Below are 12,436 nucleotides of genomic sequence, written 5' to 3'. Positions count from 1 at the left end.
GTAAAATCAAAAACATAATAAGAAAGTCTAAACCATGAATAGTAAATGAAGAATGTCACATGACAACATAGACTCAAAATATTTGTCCAACTAGATGCCTCTACTCATGAATATGGATGGGGGTTAAGACATGTCCCTATCTCACCCTAAAAATTAAACATAACAAAAATTCTTTAGAAACAATAACCAGCTTGATATGTAGTCCCCGATAAATAAACACTCACCATAATTTTACCGGATAGGAAAGCTAAACTAGCCACGTAGATGGATATGATCCTCAACCTCAACCCCTACATTATAAGACAATGTAGGTAACAATGTGCATTAGTAAGTTTGAATGTACTAAGTATGAGGGCATGACATGCAACATAAATAATGGAATACAATGGTCAAGTAAAGTACATAATAAGATGAGATAAGTAAAACATGAGAAAATCATAATGAACAAAGCATTTGAAAAGCATACTTGAGATCATAAAAATAAATAAGAGATAATACATAGGTGGGATAGGAACTATAACCGATAATAAAACCATGCGAGCAATAACATGGAATCTCGATGTTACTTCTACACCGGAAAAAGCAAAGTCTACTTGCCAAGGTAGACTCTACCCCTCTAGGTGGGTAATACCGTACGATATATGTGGATCCAATACCTATGTCATGAAGGCAACCTACAATGTCATGTAGTTTAAGATACATGAGGTTGATATTAGGGCTTTTGGTAGGGGCCCTACCTTAAGTCCGTCCGGTGCTAAGTCAATTCTCATGGAAAATATACATAGCATAGAAATTGTAACAAACATATATCATAGTCATGATCATAGGTTTGAAATTATAGAGTAGATCATTTTTATAATGTAGCTGCAATATGAGTATTTGCCTTCCATATTACATAACATACCTACATAGTCGTAGTTCATACATAATTCATATCATCCCTTAAGCACAACATTGGGACCTAAATAACCTTTTTCCATAATTTGCATAAAAATCATGATTTGAAACATAATTATAATTCATGATCATAACTGAAATAGATAGTCATAATTCATACTTAGAAATTAAGGTGAAACATGAATGTATGATCAATTGATTTAAAAATCATGAAATTGACTTGATAACATGCATGATCATATACTTTCTATCAGCTCATACATAATTCATAAAGATAATATCATTTGGAAGTATAATCGAAAATACCCAAAATTCATAAATGAGCCCTAAAGATCAATATAGGAAAATGCATGGAAAAACTCTTCAATTCAATGCAATAACTATCAATTTATATCAAAATAGACTCATAATCATAATTAGAATCATAATTCATACAATTGGAATAGGAATCATAAAACCTATAAGAATATATACCTTAATTAATTTAAAAATAAGAAATTGGTTGGGTTTCATGGGTGAAAGTACCCTGGGATCAATTACCCACATACCTTGAGTGAGAAGACCAAAATATTTAAAAGAATTTGAGAGTTTTGATGAAGAGCTTGAGTGAATTTCTTTGAAGTCTTCATTGGAGTCCTTGAGAGCTCTTGTAGAGAGAGAAATATATGATTAAGTTAATTGTAGAAGAATGAAGGAAATTAAGGGTTTAGGTAGTTTATAGAGTAGAATTAGGCCCTAAATCGGTCAAGTTCATTAACTAACAATTAGGAAAAAGTCTAATGTGTTCTTGCTTAAAAACTGAATTCGGATAAAAAAAAATTGCCTAGGTCCATGACGCGGAGCTGCTCCCAGATAGGCCAATTTTTAGAGAATGAGATTTTGGCCAGGTTTTGACTCGGGAAAAAATTACACTGAATGGGAACAAATGGGTGATGCGGAGCTGTCAGGCACCTCTCTATTTTGTGCAGTTTTTCCCAAAATTTATCTTTTGATACAAAAGTCCAAAAAATTCACCGAGACCATTTCCCGTAGATTTTGACCCCCTAATCGACATTCTAAACTCGTATTTTCCAAAAAGAATAAGGATAATGCGTTACGCTAGTGTCCTATTTTTAAGGCATTCTTAAGTCACTTATGAGCATTTTGAGGAATATTATAGGTGTAATTGAATTTGTCACCCATGAAGGGTGTAGTTCGATTTGGTAAGAAAGGAAAATTGAGCCCTAGGTATGTAGGCCTTATAGAATCTTGAGGCGAGTTGGCAAAGTATTTTATGAGTTGGAATTGCCTTTGGAAATGGTCGTGGTGCATCCAGTGTTCCATGTGTCTATATTGAGGAAATGCATAGGGGATCCTACTTCCATTGTACCTTTGGAGATAGTGAATGTTGAATAGAACTTGACCTATGAAGAGGTTCTAGTCGAAATCTTAGATCGGTAAGTCAAAAGATTGAGGAACAAAGAAGTTGCATCCGTTAAAGTCCTTTGGAGGAATCAACATGATGAAAGTGCTACATGGGAAGCGGAAGTGGATATGATGAAACAATATGTTACACCCCATATTTTTGTACCTTGGAACGTGTTTTTAAGTCTCTTGAAAGTTTCTTAGGTCTCTTGAAAGGATCTTAAGTTTCTTGGAAGGATCGTAAGCCTCTTAAGTTTCTTAAGGCTTCCTAAAGTTTCTTAAAGCTTATTAAAGCTTCTTAGGACTCCTTAAAACTCTTAAGCTCTTAAGAGTTACCAGGTGAGCCGGATAATGTATAACGCTACCAAACAACTCTAAGGAAGGGGGAATGAGATACCCCATAATAGAGAAGATGGGGAATAGAGTTGTAAGAATTCAAAAGACGTTGGAGACTAAATAATGAGTCATAGGACTTAGGTTACTTACGTAAGCTACGAAATTGGAAATCATACATTCTTAAATTACTCAAGTACATACCACGCTTATGTAGCAAGTATTACATAGGTTTATAAAGTAAGACAAGATAACGAACCCACGAGGGAGAAAAGAAGGTGCCATATGGCATCATGAGGAGTGCCATATGGAAGCATCTGAGGTAAGGGGTGGGGACCCATATTCCATGTGTCAGCCCATGGTTGGAGGTGTGGTGCATTGGCCCTATAAGGGCTTGACACGTGTCACCACTTAGGGGTTGACATGTGTCACCCCTAAAAGTGGCCTATATATATATATATATATATATATATATATGTTTTATGACATTAGTTCATACTTATCCTCTATTCATTCTTATCAAGATACTTGTAGAGACAAAAAGAAGAGAAGAGAAATCTAGAACAAGAGAGAGGAGAAACCTTAAACTTGAGAAAGAGAGCCACGGATTTGGAGCTAAAAAGGGTAAGTTCTCCGATTTCGTTCTGTGAATTAATTATATAGGGTATAACATGGTGGTATTAAGGTGTTATTAATGTAAATGTATGGTTTGTAGCAGCATCAAAATGTTACAAAGCAGCCACAAGGTTTTAGGCGCGCTAAGGGAACTTCCGAGGCAAGTTTCGACGAGTTTAAGGCAAGGTAAGGGTTTATATTTCAAATTGGAATTTATGATATTGTTTTGAGGTATATTAAATTTCTTAAATAAGGTTGGAAGTAGAAAAATTGAATAAGGATGCTAGACACTAGAAACAAACTAAGTTAAAGTCGTAGTAGCTAAATCGAAGTCGCGTAGTATGTTATCGTTGTGGTGCTTCGGTTGCAGCTAGTTGGATTGTGTGTTGCAGGGATGTAAAGTGTTTTAAAAAGGGTGTGGGTGATTCTTGTTGCAGCCACAAGACCCTCCATTTGGTATGATTAAATATTTTGTGAAATAAAGATTTAAAAACTTTATTTTGGTATCGTAGTTTGGAGCTAGTTGCTTGTATTGTGTAATGTTGAAGTGATTTACTTGTAAATATGCTGCTGGTTATTGTTTTTGGTATGTTTGTTGATGTTTTGGCTGAGTCAAAATCTCGGGAATGTTGAAATTATAGGGGAAATGCTACCCGATTTTCGGTAGCTTCGGAACTAGTAACAAACTAGTCGAGGGTAATGGATAGGAAATGACTCCTATTAGTACTTGGTTGTAGAGTGGGATATTAGAAAATGAAAGGATATTAACGTTAGTATTAATTTTATTTCAAATAGGTTAAGGAAGTATCAAGACAAGCTGGATTTCGAATAATCCTTAAAAGGTATGTGAAGCTTTCTCTTGGCATATTTTGGCACAAGTATGTAAAGCTACCCTTCTTCCCTCTTTATATGTCTTTGACATAAGTACGATCTTACAATGCTATGATTACTCACCGAGACCCATCATGGGTCGGGTACGTTATATGATGGTATGGTAAAGCAATGAGAAAGTTATGATACTGAGATCATGACAAACCGGGTACGATATATATATATATATATATAATGACTCTATGAGGGAAAGTAGAGGGTATGTAAAGCTTATGTTCTTTCTTCTTTTGGCATGACCCATAGAAATCCAACATACTAAGAATGCACAAAGTCTACAAGAAGCTCTTATTCTTAAGTACACAAGGATGGCTAACGTTTTTAATTTCCTAGAACTTATGTCCTTTTGCCTCGATTCATGTGAAAGTGTCCAACCATCCTAAGTTGTTATAATTTATGTTGTAGTATAAATCATGACTCTTAATCACTCCTTTAATCTACAACTCTTCCAATAATTGAACTATGGCTTCTCAAGTTTTTCTATACCTTGGGAAGTAGTAAGTAGGTAAAGTTAATCTTCTTCTTTTTTTTGGAATGAACTTTATGAAACATATAGATGAAGTATATGTGATCCCAAGGAAGCCCCCATTCTCAAAGACCCTAACATGGCCATTTTCTTAACTTCCAAAAGATATTTTATTACGCCTTGATAAGAGTAGATGATTCCAAAAATGCTACTTTGATGCAAACCATAATGACACTCCAAAGGTACTTGTTATGGCTATTGTCCTAATTTTTGAATGATAGTTCATTTTGATTATTTCAACAAGTCTCAAATGATGGTTTACATTGCATATGGTTACTCACTACTCTACTCGTGTATACCGTAACCCTTCTATCGGGTACAAAAGCATGCGTAGTTCACTGTATTATCCACCGAGTCCCTTATTAAAGGGCCGAGTATGTTATATAAAGACATGGTAATGCAATGACATGATCCACTCACCGAGTCCCTCACTAGAGGGCCGGTTATGTATGTATATATATGAGGATGTGATGTGATAAGGTGGAAATGGCGTTGGGCCTATGCTGGTCCTACAGTTATGATTCACCGCGCCCCTGAAAGGGCCAGCTACATTATATATGTGAGCATGCATGTTTGCTTATAATTTACAAGTACAGGTACAGTGCCTTCTTAAGTATCACATTTATTCTCTTGACTCTCTCTATTTCAGATATGTTTTCAGTTATGCTTTATATACTCAGTACATATGTCGTATTAACCCCTCCTCTCTCAGAGAGGGGGGGCTGCATTCATGCCCACAAGTACAGACTCACACCTTGAGGATTCACCAGCATAGGTGTCCTAATCAGCAGTTCGAAAGTGCTTTATCGTGTCGGGGCCTAGTCTTTGTACTAACCCTCGATGCATGTATTTATTTTTTCATGGGTACGGTAGGGATCCTGTACCGATTTATGTTATCATTATACTCTTAGAGGTCTGTAGATATATGTGTGAGTTGTATATGGTTTATATAGGTATGTATGAACAGTCGTGCGGATATGGTTTATGTTTTAGGGGACGTTTTCCCCTGTAGTGATCATCGTGCCGACTGAGGTGTTATCTAGTATATTTATACATTGTGACTCAAACAAGGGACAGGTTTGCTTATAGCGAGCAAGGGTATATGTGAGTGTCTAATTCAGGCACCTGTCATGGCCTATGGGGTTGGGTCGTGATAAAAGTGGTATCAGAGCGGTCCTTTCTTTGAATGTCTACAGACCGTGTTGGGTAGAGTCTTATTTATCAGTGTGTGGTGCACCACATCTATAATAGGAGGCTACAGGACATTTAGGATTTTATATTTCTTTCTTATCTTAGACCGTGTGATAGAACTATCTATTAGGATAATCCCTCCCTAGTAGATTACTATGTGTGCGGCCATACCTATAAAAGAAGCTTATTTTTGACCCCTTTTATTGCAGGTGGGTACAGAAGGTGTTGGAAAACGAAGAGATCAGCTATAAACAGTAGAGAGGGTGAGGAGAAGGCCCCTAGGGTACATACGGGACCTCAGGATCTAGGAACAAGCAGGCGGAGCCCCAACTATTCGATCGATTCTGATCCCTCTAAAGACCTTGAGTATGTTATGGAGACCAATCCCTCAGAGGTCCCAACGACAGAGTCTCCAAAGCATTTGATAACCAGGGAAGTGGCTCCGAAAGCCACACCAACTGCTCTCATGATAGAGCACTATGTCTGGATGGCTTCCACAGTAAATATTATGGCATATTTGAGCCCTTTATCTTGGTTGTTGGTGAACTAGGAATTACCTGGCTATTAATGTCTTTTCGATTCAAGTGAGGAAGACGACAAGGGACAAATAAGCAAATGGCAATCGGATGGAGACTGGGAGCATACTTTACCTCCTAGGTCACCGGGTCAAACTGGGGAATGATCGACTATAAGTATAGGAGGGTGATAGGTATAGTTTTGTTGGCTATATGGGGAAATTTGTTAGTTTTGGTTCGGTTTAATGTAGGAAGCCCTGTATGGCTATAAACTGAGATTCTATAAACACATGTACATATTGGCCTTGTCAGGCATTATGGTTGTGATATAGTATGATATAGATGTATATATACATTGGCCTCGCATGGCATTATTGGTAATTCCTGAGTGCAGGTTCGGGATAGGAAGGAATATAGAGGAAACTCTACCGAAAATTTTTTGAAATGAAAGGGGAATGAGATATAGGTTCATCATACAGCTTGAAAATGGATACCGAGTGCCCTTATTATGATTAACTAAAGCCAGAGGGGTACTCTCCTGTTATCGGTAAGGGGGCCCCATATTTATTTAGGAAGTCTTAAGTTGAAAGAAAACTTCTGTTGGGGGGGCGAAGTGTCCAGCAATTAGGGTCCACTCCTATGGGAAGGCACAGAACCACTAACCATTAGTGGTGAACTGGATAAGTTGCTCACGACTAAAGAATGAACCTAGAGGGAAACTGTAAGAATTAAACGCTAAGAAGTACTGTGATGCTTATTGGATTTTAATTTCCTTCTGGTAGTGGTCGACGGATGCTTTATGGTAACCTTTTATTGGTTCTTAAGCGACTGAAGCAATCAATGGATGGAAGACATGAGCTAATGGGTTGTCTAGATCCATGTGTATCATATATTGGGTAACATATTAAGGATTTAGAAGAGTCGGTGATACTAAGGAATGATTTTCCCACGGGTTATAGGAGTAATATGAAAACCCTCGAGCACAAAATGTCTATGAACGGGAAGAATAGGCGGACTACTATAGGGAACACTCAAGATAGACGTGATCAACTAAGTACAAGTATCGGACGGAAAGGGAGATAGATGGCTACGAGATGAAGGTGTAGCATAAAAAGGCAAGAAGACAAGACCACTATTAAAGTAAAATTGACATGAGGATGAGGAGGATTGGAAGTTAGTCTCAGATACCCGACAAGGATAAAAGCTGATGAGACGTAAAGAGGTACAGTGAATATGGGAATCCACTGGGGGGGAATAGTAAGACCCCTCAAGGATGAGAAAGGTAGCTCTGCAAGACCATTGATGTGTTATAAGTATATTAAGAGGAACAAGTGGTATCCACTGGGATGAGGATAGTGTCGTAGCAAAGTTAGAAATATGGGCCACTAGAGTACAAATGCTCCCGAATGGAGAACTTGAAATGATTATGGGCGCTAGCAAATCACCGATGGGGAAGAAAGGAATGTGGTTTTGAACAAACTACTACATCAATTATATGACTCAAGAACCAGTGCTGGGACTAGATTAGATATTAGTTATCGAGAATTCTAAGCACCCTATGATGGTATTAAGGTTTCTGCAGGGGCAACTTAAAGTATTCATGGTCTAATAAAAGGTGCAGACATGGTGCGGTATGTCAAAGGTGTTGGGGAAAAATCATATGTGTATGAATAGTTGAAAATAAGCAAAGGATGACATGGGTACACCCTAAAGGGGGGAAGTGGACAACAGAAGTACAAGTGTGGGATGAAGTGAACTAACACTATCACAGGTTAACGGGAACGCTTAAACTTCAAACAAGATTCCATGCGGGCATGAGCTAGCAAGGCCTAAAAGCCAGCAATAAATGAATAAAAGCTATGATATCTTAGGCCGGGCGGAGAACCATTGGCAGAAACCCGGATGGATGGGTGCATACAAAAAGGGGTGGATACAATAAGAGGGTAAGACTGAGCAATCTAAGTATCATGTAAAAGATAGTAAGGCCATGTTGAGTAAAGATTAGGATATGGCAATAGAGTGGGTCGTCACTGATATATGACATACTAGTAGTAAGGAAAAAACAAAGAGAGAATCTCCTATGGTAGAAAATGAGGAGATCAAGGAATACCTGAAGGAAAAAAAAGGGATAGGATAGAATAGCGTTAATGCGAGCAAGTTCTAGTACGAAGGTAGTATATAAAGCGAGATGGACTAGGAAATAAAAAGACTGCATCTACCTCATACCAGTTGTATAAAAGTATTGGTGCAATCTATGAATATATATATAGCATAAGACCAAGCGGAGGAGTACATGATGAAAAGGAGTTATGATATTTTGGAGACGTTACAGATAGATACAAAGAGAAGTTAAATCAAATGACCAAAAAGGACAAGGTCATGGTGGAACTAAAGATCTACCCCGATATCGGTTGTAAGATAAAAGAGGAAAGGGCAAAGAGAAACATGAAGACTAGCGAGACGACTCTAAGGTAAATCTTGGTCTAATTTGAGTGCCTTGCATATTATTGCAAGGATTTCAATGAAACGTGACACGAGGACTTCCCGAGGGGTCACCCATCCTAGTACTACTCTCATCCAAGCACGCTTAACTTCAAAATTCTATGAGATCTAGTGCGTTAGTGCTTGTATGATCGCACGAGATGGAAGAATCTGAACTAGCGGTGAAGTAACGACACGAGATTATGTACCTAGAGTGTTATAAGTTATATTAAGCGAATTGTAAAAGGGCTTAAGCAAAACAAGCAGGATTAGCTGATTACTAATAGATGGCGCACATGTATGCCACAGTTCTTCAACCTAATAATGATGATAGGCAAACCACAAAATGTCTATACAGGCCATTGTGTGAGGGGATTTCGACACCACTTGGCAGCCAACTCTGAGGGGTAAAAAGCAAAACCCAAAAGGTAAGGGTACCAGTTGATGTCATTTAAAGAAGGCAAAAAGTAATACACGAGGTCGAAGATTCCATAATATGACCTTCGATACAAGAGTCACTTCGCTATAAGAGGGTGGTAGGACCTTACAGAGTCCCCAGAGTTATTGTCCCAGATAAAGGAGCCTAAGTTATAGTTAACTACCAAAGATCAGTCTGTGAAGAGATTGGGAAGATAAATAGGTCTTCGTATACCATGTTACCCTCAGACTGATGGATAGACTAAGCTTGGTAGCTACACAGTAGACGATATGTTGTGGGCCTATATGGTAGACCCCAAAGGTAACAGGGATAATTGCCTACAACCTGTCAAAAGTACTTACGATATTAACTATCATTCCAGTATCCAGGTGGCCCCGTATGAGACTTTATATGGCAGACAGTGTAGGTCATCAATTAGTTGGTTTGGTGTTAGTAAAACATGACTAATAAGCCTATACATGGTTTAATAGGCAGTATAGAAGGTGAAGTTTATTCGGGAGAGATTATTAGCAGTGTAGAGTCGACAGAAGTCATACGCGGATAATCGATGTTGATCTCTAAGGCTTTAAGGTATAATTAAGTACTCTCGAAAGTGTTACCTATAGATAAAGTGATGAGAGCTAGCAAGAAAGAGGACCTTAGTCCGAGATGTATTGGCCCTTATCAGACCCTTCGCCAAATAGGCAAGGTTGTCGGTGAGTTGGACTTACCAGCGGATCCGGAAGCAGTACATCCAGTCTTCTAATTATGGATGCTTCGCAAGTGTGTTGGTGATCCATCCTGAGTATATCCCGCAGAGGATATCCCGGTCACGGAGGAGTTATCCTACAAGAAGCAACCGAACACCATCCTGGATCAGTGGAGCAGGGGATTGTGAACTAAGGACATAGCTTGCGTCAAGGTGTTATGGCGAAACGAGAGTCGCGAAGAAATGACCTAGGAAGCCAAAAGGAAAATGAAACATAAGTATCCATACATATTACCTACATCTACAGGTAATCCCAACTTTTGAAACTTTTATATTGGTTACTTGATGAAAGTGTGGGTTATTGCAATAGACAGGAATTTCCCCGTAATCTGTATAAGATCTTAAGAAAGATTTTGGTTCACATTCGAGGAAGAATGTCCTAAAGGGGGGGAGGATGTTACACACCATACTTTTGTACCTTAAAATGCGTTCTTAAGTCTCTTGAAAGGTTCTTAAGTCTCTTGAAAGGCTTTTAAGTTTCTTGGAAGGATCGTAAGCCTCTTAAGTTTCTTAAGGCTTCCTAAAGTTTCTTAAAGCTTCTTAAAGCTTCTTAAGACTCCTTAATAACTCTTAAGCTCTTAAGAGTTACCAGGTGAGCCGGATAATCTATAATGCTACTAAACAACTCTAAGGAAGGGGGAATGAGATACCCCATAATAGAGAAGATGGGGAATAGAGTTGTAAGAATCCGGAAGACGTTGGAGACTAAATAATGAGTCATAGGACTCGGCTTACTTACGTAAGCTACCAACTTGGAAAGCTTACATGCTTAAGTTACTCAATTACATACCAAGATGACGTAGCAAGGATTACATAAATTCGTAAAGTAAGACGAGATTACGAATCCACGAGGAAGAAAAGAAGGTGCCACGTGGCATCATAAGGGAGTACCACATGGCAGCAGCTGAGAGTGCCATATGGAAGCAATTGGAGTAAGGGGATGGGACCCCACATTCCATATGGCAGACCATGGTTGGAGGTGTGTTGCTTTGGCCCTATATGGGCTTGACACGTGTCACCACTTAGGGGTTAACATGTGTCACCCTAAAAGTGGCCTCTATATATATATATATATATATATATATATATATATATATATATATATGTATGTGTGTGTGTTTTATGAATTTAGTTCATACTTATCCTCTATTCATTCTTATCAAGAGACTTCTAGAGATAAAAAGAAGAGAAGAGAAATCTAGAACAAGACAGAGGAGAAACCTTAAACTTGAGAAAGAGAGCCACGGATTTGGAGCCAAAAAAGGGTAAGTTCTTCGATTTTGTTCTATAAATTAATTATCTAGGGTATACCATGGTGGTATTAAGGTATTATTAATGTAAATTTATGGTTTTTAGCAGCACCAAAACGTTACCAAGCAGCCATAAGGTTTTGGGCGCGCTAAGGGAACTTTCGAGGCAAGTTTCGATGAGTTTGACGAGTTTAGGCAAAGGTAAGGGTTTCTCTTTCCAATTGAAATTTATGATGTTGTTTTGGGGTATATTACATGTCTTAAATAATGTTGGAAGTGGAAAAATTGCATAAGGATGCTAGACGCTAGAAACAAACTAAGTTAAAGTCGTAGTAGCTAAATCGAAGTCGCGTAGTGTGTTGTCGTTGTGGTGCTGCAGTTGCAGCTGGTTGGGTTGTGTATTTAAGGGCTGTAAATTGTTTTAAAAAGGGTGTGGGTTCTTCTGGTTACAGCCACATGACCCTCCGTTTGATATGATTAAAGATTTTGCGAAATAAAGATTTAAAAACTCTATTTTGGTATCGTAGTTTGGAGCTAGTTGCTTGTATTGTGTAATGTTAAAGTGATTTACTTGTAAATATGCTTCTGGTTGTTGTTTTTGTTATGGTTGTTGATGTTTTGTCCGAGTCAAAATCTCGGGGATGTTGAAGTTATAGGAGAAATACTAACCGATTTTCGGTAGCTTCGGAACTTATAACAAACTAGTCGAGGGTAATGGATAGGAAATGACTCCTATTAGTACTTGGTTGTAGAGTGGGATATTAGAAAATGAAAATATATTAACCTTAGTATTACTTTCATGTTAAATAGATTAAGGAGGTATCAAGACAAGTCGAATTTCGATTAATCCTTAAAAGGTATGTGAAACTTTCTCTTGGCATGTTTTGGCACAAGTATGCAAAGCTACCCTTCTTCCCTCTTGATATGTCTTTGACATAAGTACTATCTTATAATGCTATGATTACTCACCGAAACCCATCATAGGTCGGGTATATTATATGATGGTATGGTAAAGCAATGAGAAATTTATGATACCGAGCTCATGACGGATCGGGTACGATATATGTATATAACGACTCTATGAGGGAAAGTAGAGGGTCTGTAAAGCTTATCTTATTTCTTCTTTTGGCATGACCCATAGAAATCCAA

At 38.1% G+C, this 12,436-nt stretch overlaps 1 pseudogene; it reads right to left on the bottom strand.

Annotated features, from left to right (window-relative positions):
* Positions 1 to 8,892: 8,892 nt before the first annotated feature.
* Positions 8,893 to 9,010, bottom strand: LOC129897939 (5S ribosomal RNA; annotated as a pseudogene).
* Positions 9,011 to 12,436: the final 3,426 nt, after the last annotated feature.

Source organism: Solanum dulcamara, chromosome 7 (genome assembly GCF_947179165.1).
Source record: "Solanum dulcamara chromosome 7, daSolDulc1.2, whole genome shotgun sequence".
NCBI classification, from domain to species: domain Eukaryota; kingdom Viridiplantae; phylum Streptophyta; class Magnoliopsida; order Solanales; family Solanaceae; genus Solanum; species Solanum dulcamara.
The sequence above is the reverse complement of the archived record's forward strand: the minus strand, read 5'-3'. Positions and strand labels throughout refer to the sequence as shown.